At 41.6% G+C, this 15,692-nt stretch overlaps 1 protein-coding gene across 1 annotated transcript in view; it reads left to right on the top strand.

The window, feature by feature from the left end:
* The first annotated feature begins 15,349 nt into the window (after positions 1–15,349).
* The window catches only part of LOC311289551 (uncharacterized protein), a 60,865-nt gene continuing 60,522 nt past the window's right edge, over positions 15,350–15,692 (top strand). Inside the window, exon 1 of the mRNA XM_084407650.1 lies at positions 15,350–15,416. The gene's annotated coding sequence lies outside the window, so the exon portion shown is untranslated. The remainder of the gene's footprint in view (positions 15,417–15,692) is intronic.

Genomic DNA, 15,692 nt, shown 5'->3' with positions numbered 1-15,692 from the left:
TTGTTTACTTAGAAAATATATATTTTTTAAATCAACCCTTTCACGCTTAAGTTACAAATATTTTAACTAACCCCTTGTTTCCATGGCGACGCGTCATGATTTTCACGTGACAACGCCGCCACAATCACTAACAGATGTATCGCTATTCGTTTTATTTCGTTTTTCCTTTTTTATTAAAAATATTCACAAACTTGCTTACCATGTCAACTAACTGATATTCCGATTCTTCGTTTAAAAACCTTTATAAATTATCTTGATCTATAACGAGATGAGCGCGCAGTTCAGAGAGTCCTGTCCGCCGGATTTACAACACCTGAATTCCCCAGTTTCTCCCGAAATACATGAAAGTAAGTGGCTGTTGAACTGGGAGAAGAATAGAGTAAACTTTATAGTTCCGCTGTGTCTGATATATGAATAAAATACGTTGGCAAATTACATTTGAATAGATTGTTTTTGCTGCTTCCATAGACATCAGTGTGTATTTTACAAACTACAAATGTATTGTTTTACTAGTACTTATGTGTATTTAAATGTCTGAAACATAAAATAAATATTATGTGGTTGAAAACACTGCATATTAGTTGTGATATATATGACAAGCGCTGAGCGCGTCCGACTCTGGCTCAGCGCCAGCCAACTTGCGAAAGCAGTTTGAATCTGGCAGTTCTGTGACGTGACGTCACTGAACATTCTAATACTCTCAGGGGCACAGAAATAAGAATCCAATATATGGTGCCATATGTTAAAATGTCAAAATGTTAAAATATAATTTACATTTTAAATTATTTTCGTTAAAAAAAAAATCGGCCGAAATTCGGACTGCCAACCAATCAGAAAACAGCAGCTGACTGTGACCCCAGCAGCTCCCCAGAGGTGTTTGCCGTGCATATATTATAAACAGAGAATTTTAGCTAGCAATATGTCGCAGAGCTCCCTGCTTAATATTTTTAGGAAAAAACCTCGGCTTGATGGACAGCCGGACACAAGGCCTAACGTTACACCTGATGAGGATGTTTCTCCCTCCCCGGGCCCAACATCAACAGATGTGACTCCTCCTGCACTCCTGGCTACGGAAAAAACTGTTGAATCAGAAGACACCAAAATGGCCTCCATCTCAGAGCTTAAGCCTACAAACCTTTCTGCAGCAGATGAGCCTGCATGTCAGCCAAAACTGTGTGCTTTTCCAGTCACACAAACAGTCAGTGGAAAGAGGAGGAATTTTTCTGCTAAGTGGTATGACCGGTACACTTGGTTAGAGTACAATATCACAATGGATGCTGTTTTTTGCCATTCCTGTTGCCACTTTAACACTGATGCCAAGGTGGACAGATTCAGCAAAGCAGGACTGAGAGACTGGGGGCATCTTGGTCAGTTTTGTATAAAACATGAAGCCAGTAAAGCCCGTGCTGCTGCTGTGGCCCGACACAAAGGTTTCGTGGAGATAAAAAGGGCTGGAAAAGGTGACATCATGCATCAGGTAACAAAAGACGCACATGAGCATTTTACTGACCTGATTGAAAGAAACTGGGCACATGTCAAAGTTATCATTGACATTTTGCTTTTCTGTGCGAAACAAGGGATTGCACTGCGTGGTCACAAGGAAGACACAGAAAGTCTTAACAGAGGAAACTTTTTGGAGTTGTTTAAAGCAGCACTCAGTAGCTTCGGGATTTCTTCGCTGTTTTCCTGCTTTTTGCTCGCAGGTTTCTCTCTAGAGCTCCCCCCACAGCTTCGGAATAGATATTTGACAACACTGTTGTAAAAACTCGTTGCCTATTCTCAGACACCAGAGGCTAGTAGATCAACGACATCAAAGCAGATGGGACATTCTTTAAAACGTCTTCATTCGGGTTCGGACAGCGTGAGGGAGCGCAATAATGACAGTATTTATAATTAATTAATTACATTTATATAGCGCTTTTCTAGGTAGGCCTACTCAAAGCGCTTTTACATGAAAGGGGGGAATCTCCTCAGCCACCACCAATGTGCAGCATCCACTTGGATGATGCGACGGCAGCCATATTGCGCCAGAACGCCCACCACACACCAGCTTACTGGTGGAGAGGAGACAGTGATGAAGCCAATCAGTGTATGGGGATGATTAGGAGGCCATGATGGACAGAGGCCAAGGGGCAAATTTGGCCAGGATGCCGGGGTTACACCCCTACTCTTTTTCGAAGGACATCCTGGGATTTTTAATGACCACAGAGAGTCAGGACCTCGGTTTAACGTCTCATCCGAAGGACGGTGCTCATTGACAGTATAGTGTCCCCATCACTACACTGGGGCGTAAGGACCCACACAGACCACAGGGTGAGCGCCCCCTGCTGGCCTCACTAACACCTCTTCCAGCAGCAACCTGGTTTTCTCAGAAGGTCTCCCATCCAGGTACTAACCAGGCTCAACCCTGCTTAGCTTTAGTGGGCAACCAGTCTTGGGCTACAGGGTGATATGGCCACTATTTGAGCAGATTTCTTTTGGCCGTAAAGCAATTGTTTACATCGCGAGACCTGATATCACGTGATACTTCCTGATGCGGCGGCCAGCGGCCCGTCGCCCCAAAGTTGCAAGTGCGAATTTTCCGCTCATGGGCACCAGGGGGGTGCGAAACGACCACCATTCAACCCGAAATAAGTAATATAACCATTCCAATGACTCCGAAGCTGTTCATTTAAGGTAAAAAAAGTTACTTAGTTCACCTTTAAAGTGCTTTGTAAATATGACCCCGAGATAAAACGACACCTTGATGAGCTTCCAGCTAATGCAAAAATGATGAGCCCAGATATTCAAAACGACCTACTTGAAACTGCAGCATCACTTCTCAGACAAAAAATCAGAGCATAATTGCATGCACAGGCTGACACCTATTATGCCGTTTTAGCTGATGAATACAAGGACCTCTCAAAGAAGGAACTAATTGCTGTCTGTGTGAGGTATATATTTAATGGCAATCTAAGAGAGAGAGCTGTCGGATTTGTGGCAACAGATGATATGACATCCTCTGGCATCGCTGGCAAAATTTTGGAATTACTGGAACCGCTGCAGTTGGATCCTGAATTGTGTATGTACACTGCCACTCGCACCGCCTGAATCTTGTTCTTTCAACAGCCTCAAAAGTGTCTCCTACTGTGGTCACTTTTTTTGATGTTATAAATTCACTGCACCATTTCATGACCGGAGCCAACAGACACGCACGGTTTCTACAGATCCAAAAAGAGCTACACCCCGACAAACCCTGTCTGGAGCTTGTGCGCTCCACGGATATTAGATGGAGTTCAAAATCTGAGTCTGTGAGTCGAGTCTTGAAGTTGTACGACGTCATATTGGAAACACTGAGTGAGTTTGCAGAAGGCTCAGGCCAGACCAAAATAGATGCAGAGTCTCTTTTGCAACAAATACAGACCAAGAGGTTCATCTTTCTCCTTGTTGCATTTTCTAAACTGTTTAGTGCAAGTGAATTTGCGACAAAAGGCCTACAGTCCCTATCGTTTTCGGTTACTGACTCTGTCCACATGATTGAGGGTTTAAAAGAAACTTTTACTACATTTAGGAATAACTCAGATGGGGAATTTGAAAGAATCATTGGGCTTACTGATGACGTCATGAAGAAGAATGATGTGCACAACTGGGACATAGTGGGTGCACGTAACAAAAAATTACCTGCCAGGCTTTCCGACTCGCATGTGACCTCTACAGTGGGCAGGTGTGCGCCCATTAGGAGTGACTTAGATTTGCAATCCTTGTGGATTTCCATTCTTGACAGACAGCTAATGGAACTTAACAACCGTTTTCAGAGTGACTCCTACGGAATAATGAACGCTGCTGCTTCCTTGCTGCCCGGATCTGACGCGTTTGCCCAGATGGAAATATTACAGGCACCAAGCAAGCACTATGGACTTTAGTGGAAGGTCCTGAATTTACAGTATTTGTGCAACTGCTCAAACGAAAGGTGGATGGGGGTCACCTGTACCCATCCTTAATTGAAGTCTTAGACTCATGTGAGAAGGACGTTTTCCCCAACATGAACAGTTTACTGCGTGTTTTGATCACATTGCCTGTTACAAGCTGTTCTGTGGAGCGATTGTTTTCAGCAGTGAACCAAATTAAATCCAGCAACAGAGCAACCATGCTCACAGAAAGACTAAATAGCCTCTCGTTGCTGACATTTGAACGAGAACTCGGAGAGACACTGGACCTGGATGATATAATTGAGGCTTTCAAGGCCAGGCCACGCCGTCTCGCCCTTTAAGCAGCTAACGGGCACTATGTTATAACTTATGACTATGTTATTGGCGATCCTGAGTGTAATGTATAGTTATATTTTATATAGTTTTATGGTTATGTGTAGGGATGGGCATTCGATAAAATTTTCTTAGTCGATCGTCGGGAGAATTAACGATCGACTATCGATTACTCATTAATATTTTTATATTGAAATTCATTATTTCTTTAACTGTTTATAAATTAAAAATGCAATGAAAATACAAAAATACAGTTTGTTTGTCCTCGATAAGATCTTTATTACAAGATCAACTTGTGGCAGTGAAACTGGACGTTCGGTAGACTTGAAGATATGCCCTGCGGTGCTCTAAAACAGCGGAACCTGCAGCTGCGAGCAGGCGTTCTTAAACAGAGACCCATGGCCACTTCATCCGTTTTCTGTGATCGGATTGCTATCCGATCGTGAAAAGACCAAATGTAAATGCCCTCTGAAACGCATTCGAGACGGATTTAAATCCGATCGCTCAAACCACTTCAGGAGGAGATCTGAGACGCATTCCAGACGAAACTGGACAAGAGTAAATGCATCTGGTTGTTGAAACCACATATGTAAATTTGACTTATCCCAAAAATGCTAAGAAATAAACGTGTGAGAGCGTGTTATAGGCTATATGTCATGTTATAGTCAGATATGACGACGCTACTTCAACACGCATCACATCAGATGAGCATCTATTCATCATGCCAATGTGCAAAGTATCGCAAATCAAATTGAAAGTCATTCATCAACACACAATCATCTTCATTAAAAGTAAAGAACCGAAATGATCTTACCAGGGCTGTTGCCGCAATATCTTGTTGCGGTCTTTGATTTAGAAATGTTCGCTGATGATCAATAAAATGCAGCTCATATCAGTTGCTTTCGGTGACGTGCAACAATTTAAATATGCATATAGCGCGGGAATTCAAGATCGGATTTATATCCGTTTTGCAAAAACACATTTATGTGACCAGGTGTCGTTTTGATAAATCAGATTGCTATCCAAACTGAGAAAATGCATGAAGTTCCCATAGAACTTCTGCACCAGTTTACTGATTTCTGTTGAGAAAGATAAGCATGTTGACATGATCTGGGATCAGACGCGACCGCAACCTGGTGACAGCCAGTCCAGCCGCCGAAAACACCCGCTCTGAGGGGACTGACGTTGCCGGGATGCGCAGGTAGCCTACCTCCGCGATAAAATTAATTCCATTGCTTCAAGACTCACACTACGCAACGCAACCTGCATTAGTTTAATCGATAACAAATAAACGTGATCGACGAAATTCTTAACGATCAATTGTCGATCGTCGATTAATCATGCCCATCCCTAGTTATGTGGGCCATGGTTATATGGTTATGGTTAATAATTTTGCACAGTAATCTGACAATAAATGTGGCACACCCAGATTTTCATATGCACACCCAAAGTCTGTTTTCTGGCTACGCTACTGCTCCAGTTATAAAGTTATAGTTTATTCTCCTTAATATTTCCAAATAATACATGTTTATTTTCTTAGCCTCCCTGGTTAGATGGTCTGTAATGTGGAGCGTAGCTAGGCTTCCTCTCACGTTCTGCTGAATGGTGTCTCCACTCATGGAGCGTCGTGCTGAAGTTGCCAGGCTCTCTGTGGGCCTCCTTGGCTAAATGTCTTTAGGGTGGAGTGTTCTTAGGCCTTCTCTCGATTTAGAGAGTATTCCTGCTGTGGCCTCCACTCCCCATATCTCCGCTTTGATATCAGTATCAGGTTTCTTAGTCTCCCTTTGAGCTGACAGCATTCCACATTTTTAGATACATAAATCTTGATAAGTAATTCTTTGCACTGAACGTGGCTGGGCTTCCTCTCACTTTTGAGAGTTGTCCTGCTGAGGCCTCTGTTCTCAGAGCTCCATCTGCATGTCAGCTTCAGCAGCGGGAAGACTCGGACCAGGCCCAGGACCTCTCCCCCTCTGCTGCCCCCGGTCTTTAATATCTCCACCCAGAACCGCTTTTCTCCTCTTTGCGATACGGAACGCAACACTGTAGTAATCGGGTGTCGTCCATGACGTCCACAATACCTCAGCTAAAGGTAAGGTGCACAGTCACTGTTTTCCTGGTGCTTGTGTTCTCGATGTCACTGCGCAGATACCCAAGACCCTGAATGGTGATGCGAGCATTATAGCTTTCGTGCTGCATATAGGGGTGAAGGACATCAGGCTGCGGCAGATGGAGATTCTGAAGAGGGACTTGAGGAGCCTGTTCGAGGCGATACGCAGCACAAGGATCATCATGTCCGGACTGCTTCCCACATACCGACGAGTACATGAAAAATTTAGTAGATTAAAGACCTGGGTGTTATACTCGATTGCAACCTGTCTTTTGAAAATCATATTTCATATGTTACAAAAACAGCCTTTTTCCACCTTAGAAACATTGCTAAGCTACGTAATATGCTATCAGTTTCTGATGCAGAAAAGTTAGTTCATGCATTCATGACCTCGAGACTAGATTACTGTAATGCTTTATTAGCTGGTTGTCCTGCATCCTCAATAAACAAGCTACAGTTAGTCTAGAATGCCGCCGCTAGAGTTCTTACTAGATCAAGAAAATATGATCATATAACACGATTTTATCATCACTGCATTGGTTACCTATAAAGTTCCGTATTAATTATAAGGTATTGCTAAGTTATAAAGCCCTAAACGGCTTAGCTCCAGTCTATTTAACGGATCTTCTATCGCCCTATAATCCATCGCGCTCTTTAAGATCACTAAATTCAAGGCTTTTGGTCATACCTAGGATATCCAGAACCACCAAAGGAGGGAGAGCATTTTCACATTTAGCTCCAAAACTCTGGAATAGTCTTCCTGATACTGTTCGTTGCTCAGACTCGCTCTCCCAATTTAAAACTAGATTAAAGTCGCATCTCTTCAGCCAGGCATTCATATAATATTTTTAATCTTACAGTTCAAATTACAATCCGGCCTCTAGTTCATAAACGCCAGAGGAGAACTGGCCCCCGACTGAGCCTGGGTTCTCCCAAGGTTTTTTTTTCTCCATTAGGTCACCTGATGGAGTTTTAGGACACCATTAGGTCACTTGATGGAGTTTTTCGGTTCCTTGCCACTGTTGCCTTTGGCTTGCTCAGTTGGGGATATTTTGGGGATATTTAATTTAATTCTATCAATCAATAAATTCCACTAGAAACAAACCTTGTTGTATTATTTTAATTTAATACTGTGAAGCTGCTTTGATACAATCTGTATTGTGAAAAGCGCTATACAAATATACTTGACTTGACTTGACTATAACCTAACCTTTTACAGTTTTGGATAAAATTTTGTGCATAATTTTTGCTTAAAAATAAAGAATTAGGTCTTACTGATGGCATTTAATGGTCAAAATATTATTAATAAATATTTGAATATTAATATTAATAAACAAACGAACTTCGAATATGATTTTTGGGCAAAAGTCAAAGCCCTAATCCATACCCCAACAATGAGTGATGAGTGCCAGTGCCATGACAATGAGTTGAGCTGTGCCATCTCCAAGAGCCATCTTTCACCAGGCAAACTGCATCCGTTACCCATTTCACAGCACCCGTAGTCATACCTAGGAGTGGACTTTGCCACAGACCTACATTGTTTGACAGATTCTCTATGTCTTGTCATCTAATTCCTCTAAAGCACTGCTCTCAAACTCCAGTTTAAGTTCCTGGAGGGCCACAGCTCAACACTGTGGCCCTCCATTGGGTTTTGTTCAAACCCTAATTAAACACACTAAACACTAGCTATCATCCCCAGTCGAACAGGCAAACAGGGATGAAAATACAGGAGATTTGGGAGCTTCCTGAGAACCCTTTGTCATGGCCACCAGAACTCTTACAACCAGTTCCTAGGCTGGGCTGAGTATGTGCAGTACTCCCTTTTGTTAGCCTGCCACTGGACTCATTCCCTTTCAGTGTGTGCTCGGCTACCAGCCTCCACTGTTCCTGTGGTCCAGGGAAACATCGGATGTCCCATCAGTCGATCATTTTTTTTGAGAGAGTGAGAGGGTCTGGAAAGCTGTTCATCACTACCTGCAGAGTGCAGTGCGCAGACAAAGAACCCAAGCTGATGTCCGGAGAGTTGAAACTCCCACATATCAACCGTGACAGAAAGTTTGGCTCTCCACTCATGATATCAAAATGCGCCTGTCCTGTAAGAAGTTGAGTCCCAGATATGTTGGCCCCTTCACCATCATTTGTCAAATCATACCCCATGACCTACCAGTTACAACTACCTCCACATGTTGTGGCAAATTCATAGTTCTTTTTGGTTCAGGTCTCAAAGAAGTTTCTCAGAGTCGAGGTTCCAGGTCAGAAGAATTAACTTTATTGACAAGCAACAAAGTGAGACACCGGCTGGCCATCCAGACATCTGAAGTTACAGTATCAAGCACCCATTTTTTTATACCTTTTTCATATCATCAAGTCTCCAATGGATACCCTCAAATCTATCTCCTCCCTTCTGTCATGCCTGGTGACCTTGACACAGTTAAACATGTCTTCTCAATTGGTCAAACCTCACACAATGGTGTTCTGTTTCATACAGTATTTTGACACTCTGCATTTCTAGGTATTTTTACATTATCTCATCTTTTTCAGAACTATTTTTTCATGCTTGTCATTTTCATTGCATCATACTTAGACATGAATCAAGGGAAAATTCTCCAACACACACTACAGAAAACACCCTTTTTTCACGTTTCACCACTAATCTGTCTTTTTCCCCCCACAGAGCCTGGCTTGACAGAAGAACACCCTTTTATCAATTCAGGAGGACAGAGCAGTCTACACACTTGTGAGATCTTGGGACTCTTGGTGCCATGGTGGTCGCTTAGAGTATTGAGTATTTTGGGGGGTGGGGGCTATGGACAAGAAGAATGTTCATGGGTCTCCAGTGATGACACTCTAGATCCAGCCCTTCTAACCACCTACCATGAGATTTACCCAGATCATCCAGCACCCAGAGAAAAAAAGCCCGGCCACCGTGATGTAGGGGGTCCTCAGCCCGCTCCGCTCAGTTCCTCATTGTCTCCATTGTCTCCTGTTCCATGTTTCCTGCAAATCTGATTCTTACCTGTTCCCTCATCGAGATGTGTGTTCACTCATCCCATCCATCCAAGATCTCCAATCCAACTGAAAAACAAAGACTGTCAGTATCTCTCAATTACTTCATCTTCAAACGTCTTCAAAATGTGTCTGCAAAGACTCCCCTGCATTTACTTGTTGCTCCTCTGTGTAAAAGAAATATGTAGCGTGTTATCTTTTATTAATACTTGTCAACTTCCTGAACGAGCTAAATGACTTTTATGCTCGCTTTGAAAGAGACAACAGAGAAACTGCCACCAAGCTCAAATCCTCAGCTGACCACCCACCGATCACACTCTCCTCCACAGATGTCTGCAATGCACTGAGCAGGATCAGCGCGCACAAGGCTGCTGGACCAGACAACATCCCTGGACGCGTACTCAGGGCATGTGCGGAGCAGCTCGCTGGGGTTTTTACAGACATTTTCAACCTGTCTCTTGCCCAAGCAGCTGTACCAACATGCTTTAAATGCACTTCCATTGTGCCAGTGCCAAAACACTCCAGCCCGAAGTGCCTTAATGACTACCGCCCTGTAGCACTCACACCCATCGTAATGAAGTGCTTTGAGCGGCTGGTCCTGGCACACCTAAAAGACTCTCTACCATCCACATTGGACTCACACCAGTTTGCCTACCGTAGCAATAGGAGCACAGAGGATGCAGTCTCCATGGCACTGCACTCTGTGCTCACACATCTGGACAATAAGAACACTTATGCACGCATGCTGTTTGTTGACTTCAGCTCAGCATTCAACACTGTCATCCCAACTAAGTTAATAGCCAAACTTGGAGACCTGGGCTTCAACACCTCCATGTGCAACTGGATTTTGGACTTCTTGACCAACAGACCCCAGAATGTTCGATCAGGCTCCAACTGCTCCACATCCATCACACTCAACACTGGTGTACCACAGGGCTGTGTGCTAAGCCCGTTCCTCTACTCCCTCTTCACCTCCGACTGCAAGCCTGTGTACGGATCTAATTCCATCGTCAAGTTTGCGGACGACACTACGGTGATTGGTCTCATCAGCAACAACGATGAGACTGCCTATAGGGAGGAGATCAAGCACCTGGCCACATGGTGCACCGAAAATAACCAGCTCCTCAACACCACCAAAACGAAGGAGCTCATCGTGGACTTCAGGAAAGTGTCAAGAGGCACACACGACACCATCCACATCAATGGAATGGCTGTTGAGCGTGTCTCCAGTTTCAAGTTCCTGGGGATCCACATCTCGGCGGACATGACCTGGACAACCAACACCTCCAGCCTGGTCAAGAAGGCTCACCAGCGCCTTTTCTTCCTGAGGACACTGAGGAAGAATCAGCTTTCCTCCACTATCCTGGTGAACTTCTATCGCTGTGCAATAGAAAGCATCCTGACCAACTGTGCTACAGTGTGGTATGGGAGCTGTTCTGTTGCAGAGCGCAAGGCACTGCAGCGGGTGGTGAAAACCGCCCAGCGCATCACTGGGACTCCACTACCTGCCATCGAGCACATCCAGAGGAAACGCTGTCTGCATCGAGCTCGCAGCATCCTTAAGGACTCCTCTCACCCAGCCCACAGACTGTTTTCTCTCCTGCCCTCCGGCAGGCGTTTCAGGTGCCTCCGGACCAGGACCAGCAGACTAAAGAACAGTTTTTTCCCCAGAGCTGTCTCTTTATTAAACTCTAACCCTCATTGATCCCACTCCCCTCATATACTGATTGACTCTCCTCTCCCTCCTCACACCTGCCTCCATTTTGTTATTTGCAATACTATAATGTTCATTTGCACTGCTGACTGTTATTACAGTAACAACTGTTTACATATGCATCTTGCACTACTACCTTGACTGGAATATGCTCAATTTGCACTGCCGACTGTTTATTTACAGTACCGACTGTTTATATATACATTGCAATATCGTACCTTAACTGTAATATGCAATTACTTTCCACTGCACTTTCACTCGGATAGCTTCTGTCCAAACTTTATTTGCACTACTTTAAATCCATTGTTATACTGCTCATTAGCCTAACTTATACATATATCTATTTGTTAAATTCTGTTTATAGTAATAGCCATCTGTATATTATGCTCACATTCTGTTTATAGTAACAGCCATCTGTATATATATTCATAGTACATATCTATCTGTAAAATTCTGTTTATAGTAACAGCCATCTGTATATTATATTCAGTACATATCTATCTGTAAACATTCTGTTTATAGTAATAGCCATCTGTATATTATTATATTCAGTACATATCTAGCTGTAAACTCTGTTCACAGTAATAGTTATCTGTATATTATATTCATAGGACAATCTATCTGTAAATTTTTGTTTATAATAGTATTCAACTCTATATTTATTCAGTACATATCCATGTTCTGCACTTATGGAACCACTGTATATCCTGCACTTGCTGCTATTGCACTTCTGGTTAGACCTAAACTGCATTTCGTTGCCTTGTACCTGTACTTGTGTAATGACAATAAAGTTGAATCTAATCTAATCTAATCTAATAACTTATCTAGATATTAAAATGGCAATTATTTGGACCAGTGTCTCAGAATAGTAGGTTCGCTGATACAAAATCACAATTGGCCACATTAATAACCAAGTGAAAATCAGATTAAAAAAGGTTAGAGAGAAAAGTAATTTAAGTCCATTAACTCTCTCTCTGACTGACTCTCTTACCAGTGAACTGAACTACTGAACTAGATCAGGGGCCGTATTCACAAAGCATTTTATCTTACCACTAGGAGTACTCCTAAATCGCACTAAAAGATTTTAGCTTGGAGTTTTCTCTTAAAAGTTATTCACAACGCCTTTCAGACCTACTCTTAGTAAAGAAAAATGACAACTCCTAAACTAAGAGTGAGTCTTCGTTGCTATGGATGACGTCATTACTCATGCACGAGCTTGACTGAAGTGACCACCTTGATTGGCTGATGATTGTAACGCGGGAATGATTCCAAACCCCTCCCCTACGATGATGATTGACAGGTGACAGGTCTGAGAATGCGTGCGCTACACAAGTAGTGCGAAGGACGGAAGATGATGAATAACTGAATAAATAGCCTAAATGAATAAAGAGTAAGGAAAAACAAATAGCCTAGTAGCCTAATGAAACATATGGATTGATGCAATATCTTTGCAACCTTATTGAATTAATCTGTCACTATATGCCTCTGCCTACGTTTGCAAAGAGAAGAACATTTTAATTTGATTCACAATCAAACGTTACAATTAGTTTACATGCAATGAATGAGTAGCCTAGTTTTGGTTGTTGTTGGTGGTGTTATTGCATCCCTAGTTATGCCTACAATGCAAAATTGTTCCCTCGCGATTGGAAGCTCCTGTAGCCGCCGCATACGCATTTCAAAACATCGCAACGTGAAATGCCACAAAAAGCGGTTTGTGAATAGGTCTTAGTGAGTTAGGAGTCCTCTCGACTTCTTTTAAGCTGTCCCAGGCTTAGGTGCTACTTTTAGGGCTAAAATGCTTTGTGAATTACTCTTAGTCAAAAAAATGAGGAGTCCTAAAGTTACGAGAGACACAGCCATTATTTTTAGGAGTTGCTCCTAAATTCGCCAGTTAGGAGCTACTTTTGGCCTTAAAATTCTTTGTGAATACGGCCCCTGATTGAGACACACTCAGAGATTTAGTTAAGAGTGTTTTTAGTCTAATCAGATCATTTAAGTCCATTAACTCTCTCTCTGACTGACTCTCTTACCAGTGAACTGAACTACTGAACTAGATCTGATTGAGACGCACTCAGAGATTTAGTATAGTGTGTTTTTCTTTCTGTTAACTATTCTCCTCTTAAACAGGACTGAGTGTCCAAACACACAGAAAAACTCCTGGTGAAGCGACTGAGATCCACGTGACACACTGTTATAAAGATGGCGTTTATTAAAGAGGAGAGTGAAGACGTGAAGATTGAAGAAACATTCAGAGTCTGAAACCCCTCCAAGAAACTGAGGAGCAAACAGGTTGGTTTCATTCAGTCTTTCTTTAGTCATTCTGTATTGTGCATCTCTTTATTTATAGATGCAACTTGTGACAAAAGTAAACACAATGAAATCACATATCTGGTTGGAAGAGTTTTTCAGATGAACCCCTAATTCCCGATATTCGGACACTTTCTGGTTCCCGTAGTGACCGCTCACATGGTGTTTGCATACTTTACCACAGCTGAAGTGAAATAAATGCAATATTTGCCAAATAATACGCAGATGTTTCAGAGACATTTACATTCATTACTTTATGTACTGCTTCATACAGCGTCTGTTTGAACAAGAATAAAGTTCAACATAAGCTACTATCAATGAAGTGGAGTCTACGTTTTTTAATCAGTTTTAATTTGATAAACATGACACAATATAACATCACAACGACATGAAAAGAGTGTTTACTGTTATGATAAACTGATTTGAGAGCTTTAGAGGAACTAAAGGTGTTCGAATAAACACGAAACACACGTGATCATTGTCATGCGGTGAATCCGGCCAATCGTGGAACAGCTGTGTCGTCATCAGCCCTCGTGCAGCCGCTCTTGAGAAGCTGCGCTGGCTGAGTTCATATCTGCTTCTACTTCGCCTGTGTTTTGATCTGGAGACTCGTTCAGAAGCAGAGTAATAGCGCCCCCTACCGTATAACAGTGAAAACACTGAGAGTCCAAAAATCTCTTCATTGGCAGGGAAGCGTTTTCTCAGTAAAGACGAGATGACAAAAGACAAAAAAAATGAAATAATAATTCGCTCACTGATCTTGACTGATTACCTTAAATGAGGGCAAATCTATATTTAGCAAATCTAGTTTAGACCTACATGGAAAAACCTGAAAAGAATTTGTATTTTGTTACTGTCTTCAAAAATATTTAAAATGAGTTAGGCTGGTGTGTGGCCTTATTTATTAAGGTTACATGGATCAAAAACAACTAAAACAATAACTAGGCCTATTTTATTTATTACTTTTTAGTGGTGGGGCCAGTGAAAATATTGGCAGGGCAGGTAAAAATGTAAACCAGTAGAAGAAATCCTTGGCGTTGAGCCCTGTCTCCTCTGGTTCATTTCTTCTTTTCAGTCCGTCGAGGTCAGAGGTCAGTGAGTAAAAACATGAGAGCACACTGGAGAGCCGCTTTATAGTAGAAAATAAAGCATTTCAGAAGAAATGAGACGCTGACTGTTTTCTTGTTTAATACTGTAATGCTGGTCCGACTGTTTCTTTGAAACGGGCCTCCGAATTGCAAAGGGCCTTGACTATTACAAAGGGTGAAAACATTCACTGATGTTCAACAATGAAACACAATGCTTTAAGAGATGGAGCGTGTCAACTTTTTGATCCGGTTGATAAGAAGAAATTACACATCATCCAGTTTAAAAAGTTTAAATAATTGTTTGAAAACATTAGGTCATAAATTCCATACCGCCGATTTTATTAAATAATGAAATGTAAATCAGATATTATTGTGATTTAGAAGAAATGATTTTAACCATAGTTTTCCACTCAGACAGTCAAAATCAATTGTTTTAAACCCATCATCAGTGTAATTCTTTACAGTCACAGCCATTTTAATATAATGCACTTATATATTCAGTGGAGAAACTGAGAATGAACACGATGGATATATTAATCATGATAAGGATTCAGTTATAGTTAATAAATTAAACAGTAGATCTTTCTCTGCAACCACAAACTTATTTTTTAATCACAAATTCTAAATGAGTTTGAAATACTCAAAAAGTTATTTCCAATCCTTGTAATATGAATATCAAGATACTTGATTTTGTTCATGATTGAGAATATCACAAATACTCAGTATTTTGTACAATTTTATTAAGTAATAAGTCAGAAGCTGGTGAAAAAAAATATCAGTGGTATTGAAAGCTTTGGGAATCTGTGATTTTCCTTTGAATCAATCCTTTATCTTATAATTTGAATATGTTTTCTATATGTGAATTTCTATTTTGTGTAAACAGGACTTTTATTTTGGTGACATGATGTCATAAGGCTGCGCCGCTCCTGCATCTGTGATTCTGCTGAAGAAAGGTTTGTGTTTTTAATCATTTAAAGTGTTTAAATCAATTCAACCCATCAGTTCAATTTTATAGAGACCTTTGAAATGAAAGAATTATTTTTGAATGAAACGTTATAATGTGTCTAATAACAGTAATGAACATAGTTTTTACAGGACTGCCAACTCTCATGCACTCAGCCTGAGACTCAGGCATTTCACACTGTTCTCACGCCACACATCCATATTCTCACACAGTATTTATTTTTCTTCCATACTATGGAAGTCAAAGGGGCCCACAACTGTGTGGT

The sequence above is a fragment of the Rutilus rutilus genome (genome assembly GCF_951802725.1).
Source record: "Rutilus rutilus genome assembly, chromosome: 4".
Classification (NCBI taxonomy): Eukaryota; Metazoa; Chordata; class Actinopteri; order Cypriniformes; family Leuciscidae; genus Rutilus; species Rutilus rutilus.
The sequence above is the reverse complement of the archived record's forward strand: the minus strand, read 5'-3'. Positions and strand labels throughout refer to the sequence as shown.